Below are 12,226 nucleotides of genomic sequence, written 5' to 3'. Positions count from 1 at the left end.
GTGGGTAGGGCAGCGGAGATTGGATGGTCTGTGTCAAAAGTTAGTAAATTTGTAGCAGGATTGGCATTCGCTTTTAAATTGCAGGGGATAAAATATGTTACAAAGTCCTTTTTAGTGAAGCAAGCACTTAGGGGCTTTAGGAGAGGAGGTAAAGTGTTGGATAATCAAAGACCAGTGACTTTTAGTATCTTAGAGAGGTTGGGTTTTGTGTTAGATAAGATTTGTTGTTCAGTTTTTTAAGCCACACGGTTTAGATTGTCCTTTTCATTGGCTTTCTTTGGCGCACTAAGATTAGTTGAGTTGGTGGCACTAAGTAGGAATAAGGTTGGGGGTTTGTTTGCTGAGGATGTGAGCGGTCAGGAAGGGGGCATCGAATTTTGAATTAGGAGGGGGAAGACGGATCAATTGGGTAGAGGCAAGCGAGTGGTATTGGGGGAGGTTAATGGATCTTTTATTTGTCCTAGGAGATGTTTATTGGCTTACTGGCAGGTTTGGTCGGGACGTAAAGGCCCATTATTGTGTCATAAAAACGGAGAGTTTTTGTCACGTTTTCAATTTATTGCAGTATTTAAAAAAGGGATCCGGGAGTTGGGCCTTAGCCCTGAGGTGCACAGGTCGCAATCTTTCAGAATTGAAGCGGACGCTTTGGGTTTAGGAAAGGATGTGATAAAACGCATCGGGAGGTGGACTTCTGATCGTTATCTGTCCTATGTGCGGCATTAGGTATGCGGAATTATGGTTTTATTTTGTCCAGAAGTGAATGCCTTTTTGGTTGTCTTGTTGCAGGTGACGTCCCGTTATTAGTCTGGATTCTTGGACACTCTTTCGTTCACTGGGGGGCACTGCGGGCGGATGTGAGGCCAAACGGTAGGCAATTGGGTTTTAGCAAGTGGTGGTCCGGTGGCTGGGTTTTCGAGGGATGGTATGGAGAAGGGTGCTGCCTGAATTCCATAAGGCGGCTCGTTTGGACCAGGCGCCGGACATTTTGGTGGTGCATATGGGGGGGAATGATTTGGGGGCTCGGCCGGTTAGGGAATTGATGAGGGATATTCGAATTGATTTTTTAAGGTTATGGACATCTTTTCCTGGGGTGTTGACGGTTTGGTCTGACATTGAACCGAGAAAAAATTGGAGGGAGGCCAGATCAGTGAAGGGCATTAATAGGGCACGAGTAAAGTTGAATAGAGCCATAGCAGCATTTGTTGGTAGAAACGGGGGAGTAAGTGTTTGGCATCTTGATCTTGAGGCAGGGGTTGGTGATTTTTGGGCAAAGGATGGTGTACACCTGAACGATATTGGGATTGATTTATGGGCATTGGGTATACAGGAGGGGATTGAAAGGACTTTGGCAGTGTTGGGGCGCTCACGAGCCTGAGGTGGTCAGGGCTGTTAGTTTGTGGTGGGGGGTGGGGTTCTTGGAGTTGGTACAGAAGTGTCGGTGGGAAAGTTATTGGAAATTTACAGGCAGTGGCTTGATTAAGCGGGGTGATCTGGCATTTGGTTTTTGGGGCTCTGGACGGGGTTTTACCCTGGGAGCTTTTGGTGCCCTTGAGCTGGTGATGGATGGCTGATGGTAACATGGTGGTTCGATTTTGGTTTAATTATGCCAGATCTAATTTTTAACTCCAAGAACCCCTCCCTTCTTATTTATTTGAATAATAATGTTTATATGTTAATGTTTGTTAATAAAGTGGCCGCTGTGGCCAATTTTATCCAAAGAAATTACAGGTGCAGTGTTTTTATTTGTTAAGGTACGTGAGGTCGGTAAGATGGGAGGGGGCTTACAGAGCTATGGAACCCAGGTTGGCCGTACACTGTCATGTGTGTGTGTGTGTGTGTGTGTTGCGTACGGCGTATACAGTGTGTTTGTGTGTGTGGTGTGTACAGCGCATACTGTGTGTTTGTGGTGTGCATGGCCTATACAGTGTGTGTGTGGTGCATACAGCATATACAGTGCTGTGTGGTGTGTACGGCGTATACAGTCTGTTCTTGGGGTGCGTAAGGCATATACAGTGTGTGTGTGTCTGTGTGCTGCATACAGCATATACAGTGTGTGTGTGGTGCATAAGGCGTATATAGTTTGTGTGTGGTGCGTACGATGTATACAGTGTATGTGATGCATACGGGATATACAGAGCGTGTGTGAGGTGGTGCGTACGGCGTATACAGTTTGTGTGGGGTGTGTGTGTGAGGTGGTGCGTATGAGGTTTATAGTGTATGTGGTGCATACAGCACATGCAGAGTGTGTGTGTGCGTGGTGTATACGGCGTATACAGTGTCTGTGGGGGGGATGCATACAGCGTATGTATTGTGCGTGTGGTGCGTACGGCGTATACAGTGTGTGTGTGGTTCAAACAGCGTATAGAGTGTGTGTGGTGTGTACCCCATATACAGTGTGTTTTTGGGGTGCGTACAGCGTATACAGTGTGTGTCTGTGTGGAGAATACAGCGTATACAGTGTGTGTGTGTGTGTGTTTGTGGTGCATACGGCCTTTACAGTGTGTGTGTGGTGCGTACGGCGAATACAGTGTGTGTGTGTGTGTGGTGCGTACGGCACATAAAGTGTGTGTGTGCAGTGTATTGCGTATATAGAGTGTGTGTGTGAGGTGGTGCTTACGACATATACATTGTATGTGGTGTATACGGCATATACAGTGTGTGTGTGTGTGGTGGTGCGTAAGGCATATATAGTTTGTGCGTGGTGCATATGTAGTATACACAGTGTGTGTGTGAGAATATACAGTGTGTGTGGTGCATACGGCGTATACAGAGTGTGTGTGTGTGTGGTGCGTATGTGATATACAGTGTGTGTGGTGCATACAGCGTATACAATGTGTGTGTGTGTGTGTGTGGTGCATAAGGCGTATACAGTGTGTATAGTGCGTACGGCATACACAGAGTGTGTGTGTGTGGTGGTGCGTATGGTGTATATAGTGTGTGTGTGGTGAGTACGGCGTATACAATGGTTGTGTGTGGTGCATAAGGCATATACATTGTGTGTTGTTCGTACGGCGTATACAGTGTGTGTGTGGTGTGTAAGACGTATGCAGTGTGTGTGTGTAGTACATACGGCATATACAGTGTGTGTGTGGTGTGCGTACGGCGTATACAGTGTGTGTGTGGTGTATACAGTGTGTGTGGGAGGGGATGCGTCCAGTGTATACAGTGTGCGTGTGGCGTATACAGTGTGTGTGGTGCATACGGCGTATAAAGTGTGTGTGTGTGGTGGGTACGGTGTATAGAGTGTGTTTGTGTGTATGGTGCGTACGGCGTATACAATGTGTGTGTGTGGGGCTATGAGGCGGGTCCTCTCGCGACATTGGAATATTCTTGGTGCGGAGCCCTCCCTTAAGGATGTGGTGGGACACTTTCCACTTATGACTGCCAGATGAGCCAAAAATCTAGGCTATCTGGTTGCCTCCAGTCATTACATCCCACCAGTACATAACCCTTTTGGGTCACGCAGTCCCAGGGTTGGATCCTATCCATGTGGCCATTGTTTAGCCTGCGCCAATGTCCTTCGCTGCTCATCCTTTATGACTTCGGATGGCTCCTGCACCTACCAAATTTTGAAATATATTTCCTGTAGTACAACACACGTGGTGTATTATGCCTTGTGTAGCTGTCAGAAAATCTACGTAGGACTTACTACGATGGAATTGAGGTTTCGGGTGCGGGAGCATGTGCTGGACATTGGCGCAGCCAAATCTATTTCGGACCCCCGGGAGCTCAGAACACTACCACGACATTTTAAAAAAGTTAATGATTGTGACCCACGCAGCCTTATGGAGCGTGGCATTGATGTGGTGCTTCTGGGCTCTCGGAGTGGTGACTATAAACTTTGCCTCGCGCAAAAAGAGGCCAGATGGATTAGCACCCTAGATACTCTGGTACAGCATGGCCTTAATGAAAATTTGGGCTTCTCTACATTTTTATGATTTGGCCTTTTTGTCTTGTGGTGCTCTTCCTCAGTGTCATTTCCATCTCTGATCTCTCAGTCCATGCTTCAGTTTTTTTAGCCTGTTTTTATTTCTGTTTTTAAATTGATGTTTTTTTCACTTTCCTAGATACTGGGCTATTAACCAACTGTTATTATGCACCCTTCTTATGGACCTCCTTTAATTTTCAAGACACCTCTCTGCTGACACGTTGGAGCATCTTTCAAGACTTCCCTAATGTCCATCTCTCTCCCTTGGAGGGAAACTATTTTTTGCTGAATTGCACTAATGTAATGGTCTTATATACTTTGAGATTGATCCCCTGGGAACAGAATGGACTTGTATATGAGATCCTATGGGGAATTCTGTTATATTGATGCTCCACTAAATTATTCTATTATGCTGCCTGGGATTGAGAGCGTCCTGCTTAATCTATCTTCCATCCTGTGATTTGGTCATATGCTCTCTGTCCCTGTATCTTATTTGTTATGCAGTGTCTTTTTCCTTACTCTTGGTGGTGCGCGTGGTCTCCGGCCCCTCGCTGCCCCGCACGCGTGTCCGGCTGTCTTTTCGTCCCTGGCACGCCTCTGGGGGCGTTTCCAAGGCGCGCCCCCGGGCGCGTGTCCAGGACCTGACGTCTGTGACGCGTGCGGCGGGGGGCGTGGCTCCGGGCACACGCGCCGCTACTCACCAATGAGTCCCCCTTTTTCAACTAATCACGTGATTGGATGAGGGGCATATATAATCAGGTCCTGTTAGGTGCACCATACAGCGCCTCTTGATAAAGATAAGCGAAACGCGCATCGGGGCGCGTTCGTCACTGACAGCACTTTCTGGGGCTCCCCTGGCATCCTGCGGGCTCTCCCTCACCTTCGTCTATGTAGGCTGGGTGAGTTACGCAAACCATACTTTGGGTACCTGTTGTACTTTGCAACTTATAATAATATGGTGTTAGATATGTGTATATTTTATTCTCTGATTTGATTTTCATCTCGGTCACCGTCCATTATACCGTGACCTATACACATTATTTATTACTACACTGACTGAGATGATTTTTTGTCACATAATGGGGTAACTTTTTTACTAATGGATTGTCCATATCCTTGATCGATTTACCTATATACCCAAGTCTTACTCCTTTACTTTTACATCTACATGTACCCCTCCAGGTTGGATTGCCCAGCATGTGATTCTCAGGACATGCCTTGTCTCTGGCACCTTTTCTCCTTATCCTCTTGCCTTGTTATCCCTACATAACTTTTATCACTTTGGTAATGTATTATGAATAAAGATTTTGTCCTTTTGCCAAATTACTCTATTGTCCTCCCTTTTTCCTCTGTATATTACTAATGATTAGGCAATACGAACCTGGTGCCTGACAACTTGTCTTAGCTCCATGGTTGGTTTTATAGCATGTATTTGGCCAGTTTTTCTTTTAAATATGTGTTTGGTGTGTACGGCATAAACAGTGTGTTTGTGGTGCGTAGGGCCTATACAGTGTGTGTGTGGTGCATTTGACGTATATAGTGTGTGTGGTGCGTTCGGCGTATACAGTATGTGTGTGTGCGGGGTGCGTACGGCATATACAGTGTGCGTGTGTTGTGTGTTCAGCATATACAATGTGTGTGTGGTGTGTTCGGCATATAGAGTATGTGTGTGTCGTACGTACGGCGTATATTGTGTTGTGCGTACTGCGTATACAGCGTGTGTGTGTGTGTGTGTGTGTGGTGCGTACGGCTTATATATGTGTGTGTGTACGGCATATACAGTGTTAGTGTGTGGTATGTACAGCATATACAGTGTGTGTGTGTGTGTGTGGTGCATACGGAATATACAGTGTGTGTGTGTGTGTGTTGCGTACGACTTATTCAGTGTGTATGTGGTGCGTACGGCATATACAGTGTGTGTGTGTGGTGCGCACGGAGTATACAGTGTGTGTGTGGTGCATATGGCATATACAGTGTGTGCTGCATACGACGTATACAGTTTGTGGGTTGTGCGAACGTCGTATACAAAGTGTATGTGTGAGGTGGTGCGTATGACATATACAGAGTGCTGTGTGTGCTTTGTGGTGCATACGGCATATACAGTGTCTGTGATATGTACGATGTATACAGTGTGTGTGCGTGCGTACAGCGTATACAGTGTGTGTGTGTGGTGCGTACGGCGTATTCAGTGTGTGTGATGATGCACATGTTGTATACAGTGTGTGTAGTGGTGCGTACGGTGTATAAAGTGTGTGTGCATTGCGTACAGCGTATAAAGGGTGTGGAGCGTACGGCGTATACATTGTGTCATGGTGCATACGGTGTATACAGTGTGCGTATGTGGTGGTGCGTACATTGTATACAGCGTGTGTGTTGTGCGTACGCCGTATACAGCGTGTGTGTGGTGCGTATGGCGTAAACAGTGTATGTGTAATGCGTACGGCTTATGCAGTGTGTATGGTGCTTACGGCATATACAGTGTGTGTGGTGGGTAGGTTGTATACAGAGTGCGTGTGCGGTGTGTGTGTGGTGCGTACGGCATATACAGAGAGTGTGTGTGGTTCGTACGGCATATACAGTGTGTGTGTGGTGCGTACGGCATATACAGTGTGTGTGGTGCATACGGCGTATACAGAGTGTGTGTGTGTGCGTGGTGGTGCGTGTGGCGTATACAGTGTGTGTGTGTGGTGCATACGGCGTATACAGAGTCTGTGTGTGCTTGGTGGTGCGCATGGCGTATATAGTGTGTGTGTGTTGCATAAGGCGTATACATTGTGTGTTGCATAAGGCGTATACAGTGTGTGTGTGGTGTGTAAGACGTATGCAGTGTGTGGTGCGTATGGCGTATACAGTGTGTGTGTGGTGTGTAAAACGTATAGAGTGTGTGTGTGTGTGTAGTACGTACGGCGTATACAGTGTGCGTGTCGTGCGAACAGCATATACAGTGTGTGTGTGGTGCGTGCGGTATATAGTGTGTGCCGTATGTACGGTGTATACAGAGTGTGTGTTGGGTGGTGCAAACGGCAAATACAGTGTGTGTGATGCGTATGGCCTATATAGTGTGTGTGTGGTGCGTACGTTGCTTGCACTGTGTATGTGGTGCGTTCAGCATTTACAGTGTGTGGGGGGGGCATACGGCGTATAGAGTGTGTGTGTTGTGCATACAGCGCATACAGTGTATGTAGTGGGTACGGCATATACAGTGTGCATGTGGTACGTACGGCGTATACAGTGTACATGTGTTGCGTACGGCGTATACAGTGTGTGTGTGGTATGTACGGCGTATACAGTGTGTGTGGTGCATACGGTGTATAGTGTGTGTGTGTGGTTTGTTCGGCATATACAGTATGTGTGTGTGGTGCGTACGGCATGTATTGTGTTTGTTGTGTGTATGGCATCTACAGTGTGTGTGGGCTGCTTGCGGCGTATACAGTGTGTGTGTGGTGTGTACGGCATCTACAGTGTGTGTGGTGCATGCGGCATATACAGTGTGTTTGTGTGTGGTGCGTACGGCGTATACAGTGTGTGTGTGGTGCGTATGGCCTATTCAGTGTGTTAGTGGTGCGTATGGCGTATACAGTGTGTGTTTTTGCGGTGCGCACAGCGTATAAAGTGTGTGTGTGGTGCGTACGGCGTATACCGTGTGTGTGGTGCATACGGTGTATACAGTGTGCATGTGGCGTATGCAGTGTGTGTGTGGTGTGTTCGGCATATACAGTATGTGTGTGTGGTGCGTATGGTTTATATTGTGTGAGTTGTGCTTACGGCGTATACAGTGTGTGGGTGTGTGTGGTGTGTTCGGCATATACAGTATGTGTGTGTGGTGCGTATGGTGTATATTGTGTGAGTTGTGCTTACGGCGTATACAGTGTGTGGGTGTGTGTGGTGTGTTCGGCATATACAGTATGTGTGTGTGGTGCGTATGGTGTATATTGTGTGAGTTGTGCTTACGGTGTATACAGAGTGTGTGTGTTGGTGCGTGCGATGTATACAATGTGTGTGTGTGGTGCATACTGCGTATACAGTGTGTGTGTGGTGCATACGGCATATACAGTATGTGTGGTGCACGCGGCCTATACAGTGTGTGTGGTGCGTACTGTGTATGCACTCTGTATGTGATGAGTACGGCATATACATTGTGTGTGGATGTTGCGTACGGCATATACAGTGTGTGTGGTGCATACGGCGTATACAGAGTGTGTGTGTGTGCGTGGTGGTGCGTGTGGCGTATACAGTGTGTGTGTGTGGTGCATACGGCGTATACAGAGTCTGTGTGTGCTTGGTGGTGCGTATGGCGTATATAGTGTGTGTGTGTTGCATAAGGCGTATACATTGTGTGTTGCATAAGGCGTATACAGTGTGTGTGTGGTGTGTAAGACGTATGCAGTGTGTGGTGCGTACGGGGTATACAGTGTGTGTGTGGTGTGTAAAACGTATAGAATGTGTGTGTGTGTAGTACGTACGGCGTACATAGTGTGCGTGTGGTGCAAACAGCATATACAGTGTGTGTGTGGTGTGTGCGTTATATAGTGTGTGCCGTATGTACGGTGTATACAGAGTGTGTGTGTTGGGTGGTGCAAACGGCAAATACAGTGTGTGTGATGCGTATGGCCTATATAGTGTGTGTGTGGGGCGTACGTTGCTTGCACTGTGTGTGTGGTGCGTTCAGCATTTACAGTGTGTGTGTGGGGGCATACGGCGTATAGAGTGTGTGTGTTGTGCATACGGCGCATACAGTGTATGTGGTGGGTACGGCATATACAGTGTGCATGCGTTACGTATGGCGTATACAGTGTGTGTGTGTGGTACGTACGGGGTATAGAGTGTGTGTGGTACGTACGGGGTATAGAGTGTGTGGTGTGCACGGTGTATACAGTGTGTGTGTGTGTGTGTGGTACATACGGCGTATACAGTGTGTGTGGTGCATACGGTGTATACAAAGTGTGTGTGTGGTGCGTACAGCGTATACAGTGTTTGTTGTGTATGGCGTGTATGGCGTATACAGTGTGTGTGTGTGGTGTGTACGGCATCTACAGTGTGTGTGGTGCGTGCGGCATATACAGTGTCTTTGTGTGTGGTGCGTACGGTGTATACAGTGTGTGTGTTGCGTGCAGCATATACAGTGTCTTTGTGTGTGGTGCGTATGGCGTATACAGTGTGTGTGGTGCGTACGGCCTATTCAGTGTGTTAGTGGTGCGTATGGCGTATACAGTGTGTGTGGTGCGTACGGCCTATTCAGTGTGTGTGTGGTGCGTACGGCGTATACAGTGTGTGTGGGAGGGGATGTGTACAGTGTATACAGTGTGCGTGTGGCGTATGCAGTGTGTGTTATACATACGGCGCATACAGTGTGTGGGTGTGTGTGGTGCATACGGCATATACAGTATGTGTGGTGCACGCGGCCTATACAGTGTGTGTGGTGCGTACTGTGTATGCACGGTGTATGTGATGCGTACGGCATATACATTGTGTGTGCGTGTTGCGTACGGCATATACAGTGTGTGTTTGTGGTCTGTACGGCATTTGCAATGTGTGTGTGGTGTGTACGGCATATGAAGTGTGTGTGTGGTGCATACAGCTTATACAGTGTGTTTGTGTGGTGCGTACAGCATATAAAATGTGTGTGTGGTGCGTACGGCATATACAGAGAGTGTGTGTGGTTCGTACGGCATATACAGTGTGTGTGTGGTGCGTACGGCATATACAGTGTGTGTGGTGCATACGGCGTATACAGAGTGTGTGTGTGTGCGTGGTGGTGCGTGTGGCGTATACAGTGTGTGTGTGTGGTGCATACGGCGTATACAGAGTCTGTGTGTGCTTGGTGGTGCGTATGGCGTATACATTGTGTGTTGCATAAGGCGTATACAGTGTGTGTGTGGTGTGTAAGACGTATGCAGTGTGTGGTGCGTACGGCGTATACAGTGTGTGTGTGGTGTGTAAAACGTATAGAGTGTGTGTGTGTGTGTAGTACGTACGGCGTATACAGTGTGCGTGTGGTGCGAACAGCATATACAGTGTGTGTGTGGTGCGTGCGGTATATAGTGTGTGCCGTATGTACGGTGTATACAGAGTGTGTGTTGGGTGGTGCAAACGGCAAATACAGTGTGTGTGATGCGTATGGCCTATATAGTGTGTGTGTGGTGCGTACGTTGCTTGCACTGTGTATGTGGTGCGTTCAGCATTTACAGTGTGTGGGGGGGGGCATACGGCGTATAGAGTGTGTGTGTTGTGCATACAGCGCATACAGTGTATGTAGTGGGTACGGCATATACAGTGTGCATGTGGTACGTACGGCGTATACAGTGTACATGTGTTGCGTACGGCGTATACAGTGTGTGTGTGGTATGTACGGCGTATACAGTGTGTGTGGTGCATACGGTGTATAGTGTGTGTGTGTGGTTTGTTCGGCATATACAGTATGTGTGTGTGGTGCGTACGGCATGTATTGTGTTTGTTGTGTGTATGGCATCTACAGTGTGTGTGGGCTGCTTGCGGCGTATACAGTGTGTGTGTGGTGTGTACGGCATCTACAGTGTGTGTGGTGCATGCGGCATATACAGTGTGTTTGTGTGTGGTGCGTACGGCGTATACAGTGTGTGTGTGGTGCGTACGGCCTATTCAGTGTGTTAGTGGTGCGTATGGCGTATACAGTGTGTGTTTTTGCGGTGCGCACGGCGTATAAAGTGTGTGTGTGGTGCGTACGGCGTATACCGTGTGTGTGGTGCGTACGGTGTATACAGTGTGCATGTGGCGTATGCAGTGTGTGTGTGGTGTGTTCGGCATATACAGTATGTGTGTGTGGTGCGTATGGTGTATATTGTGTGAGTTGTGCTTACGGCGTATACAGTGTGTGGGTGTGTGTGGTGTGTTCGGCATATACAGTATGTGTGTGTGGTGCGTATGGTGTATATTGTGTGAGTTGTGCTTACGGCGTATACAGTGTGTGGGTGTGTGTGGTGTGTTCGGCATATACAGTATGTGTGTGTGGTGCGTATGGTGTATATTGTGTGAGTTGTGCTTACGGTGTATACAGAGTGTGTGTGTTGGTGCGTGCGATGTATACAATGTGTGTGTGTGGTGCATACGGCATATACAGTATGTGTGGTGCACGCGGCCTATACAGTGTGTGTGTGGTGCGTACTGTGTATGCACTCTGTATGTGATGAGTACGGCATATACATTGTGTGTGGATGTTGCGTACGGCATATACAGTGTGTGTGGTGCGTGCGGTATATACAGTGTGTGCCGTGTGTACGGTGTATACAGAGTGTGTGTGTTTGGTGGTGCAAACGGCAAATACAGTGTGTGTGTGTGTGTGTGTGTGATGCGTGTGGCCTATACAGTGTGTGTGTGGTGCGTTCAGCATTAACAGTGTGTGTGTGGGCGCATACGGTGTATAGAGTGTGTGTGTTGTGCATACGGCGCATACAGTGTATGTGGTGGGTACGGCATATACAGTGTGCATGCGTTACGTATGGCGTATACAGTGTGTGTGTGTGGTACGTACGGTATATAGAGTGTGTGTGGTACGTACGGGGTATAGAGTGTGTGGTGTGCACGGTGTATACAGTGTGTGTGTGTGTGTGGTACATACGGCGTATACAGTGTGTGTGGTGCATACGGTGTATACAAAGTGTGTGTGTGGTGCGTACAGCGTATACAGTGTTTGTTGTGTGTATGGCGTATACAGTGTGTGTGTGTGGTGTGTACGGCATCTACAGTGTGTGTGGTGCGTGCGGCATATACAGTGTCTTTGTGTGTGGTGCGTACGGTGTATACAGTGTGTGTGGTGCGTACGGCGTATACATTGTGTCTCATGGTGCATACGGTGTATACAGTGTGCGTATGTGGTGGTTCGTACATTGTATACAGCGTGTGTGTTGTGCGTACGCCGTATACAGCGTGTGTGTGGTGCGTATGGCGTAAACAGTGTGTGTGTGATGCGTACGGCTTATGCAGTGTGTATGGTGCTTACGGCATATACAGTGTGTGTGGTGGGTAGGTTGTATACAGAGTGCGTGTGCGGTGTGTGTGTGGTGCGTACGGCATATACAGAGAGTGTGTGTGGTTCGTACGGCATATACAGTGTGTGTGTGGTGCGTACGGCATATACAGTGTGTGTGGTGCATACGGCGTATACAGAGTGTGTGTGTGTGCGTGGTGGTGCGTGTGGCGTATACAGTGTGTGTGTGTGGTGCGTATGGGGTATACAGTGTGTGTGGTGCATACGGCGTATACAGAGTGTGTGTGTGCTTGGTGGTGCGTATGGCGTATATAGTGTGTCTGTGATGGCTATGG

This window comes from Phyllobates terribilis, unplaced genomic scaffold, assembly GCF_046119375.1.
Source record: "Phyllobates terribilis strain yellow unplaced genomic scaffold, ASM4611937v1 Scaffold_42__1_contigs__length_11168841, whole genome shotgun sequence".
Taxonomy (NCBI): domain Eukaryota; kingdom Metazoa; phylum Chordata; class Amphibia; order Anura; family Dendrobatidae; genus Phyllobates; species Phyllobates terribilis.
This window is presented reverse-complemented; position numbering follows the sequence as displayed.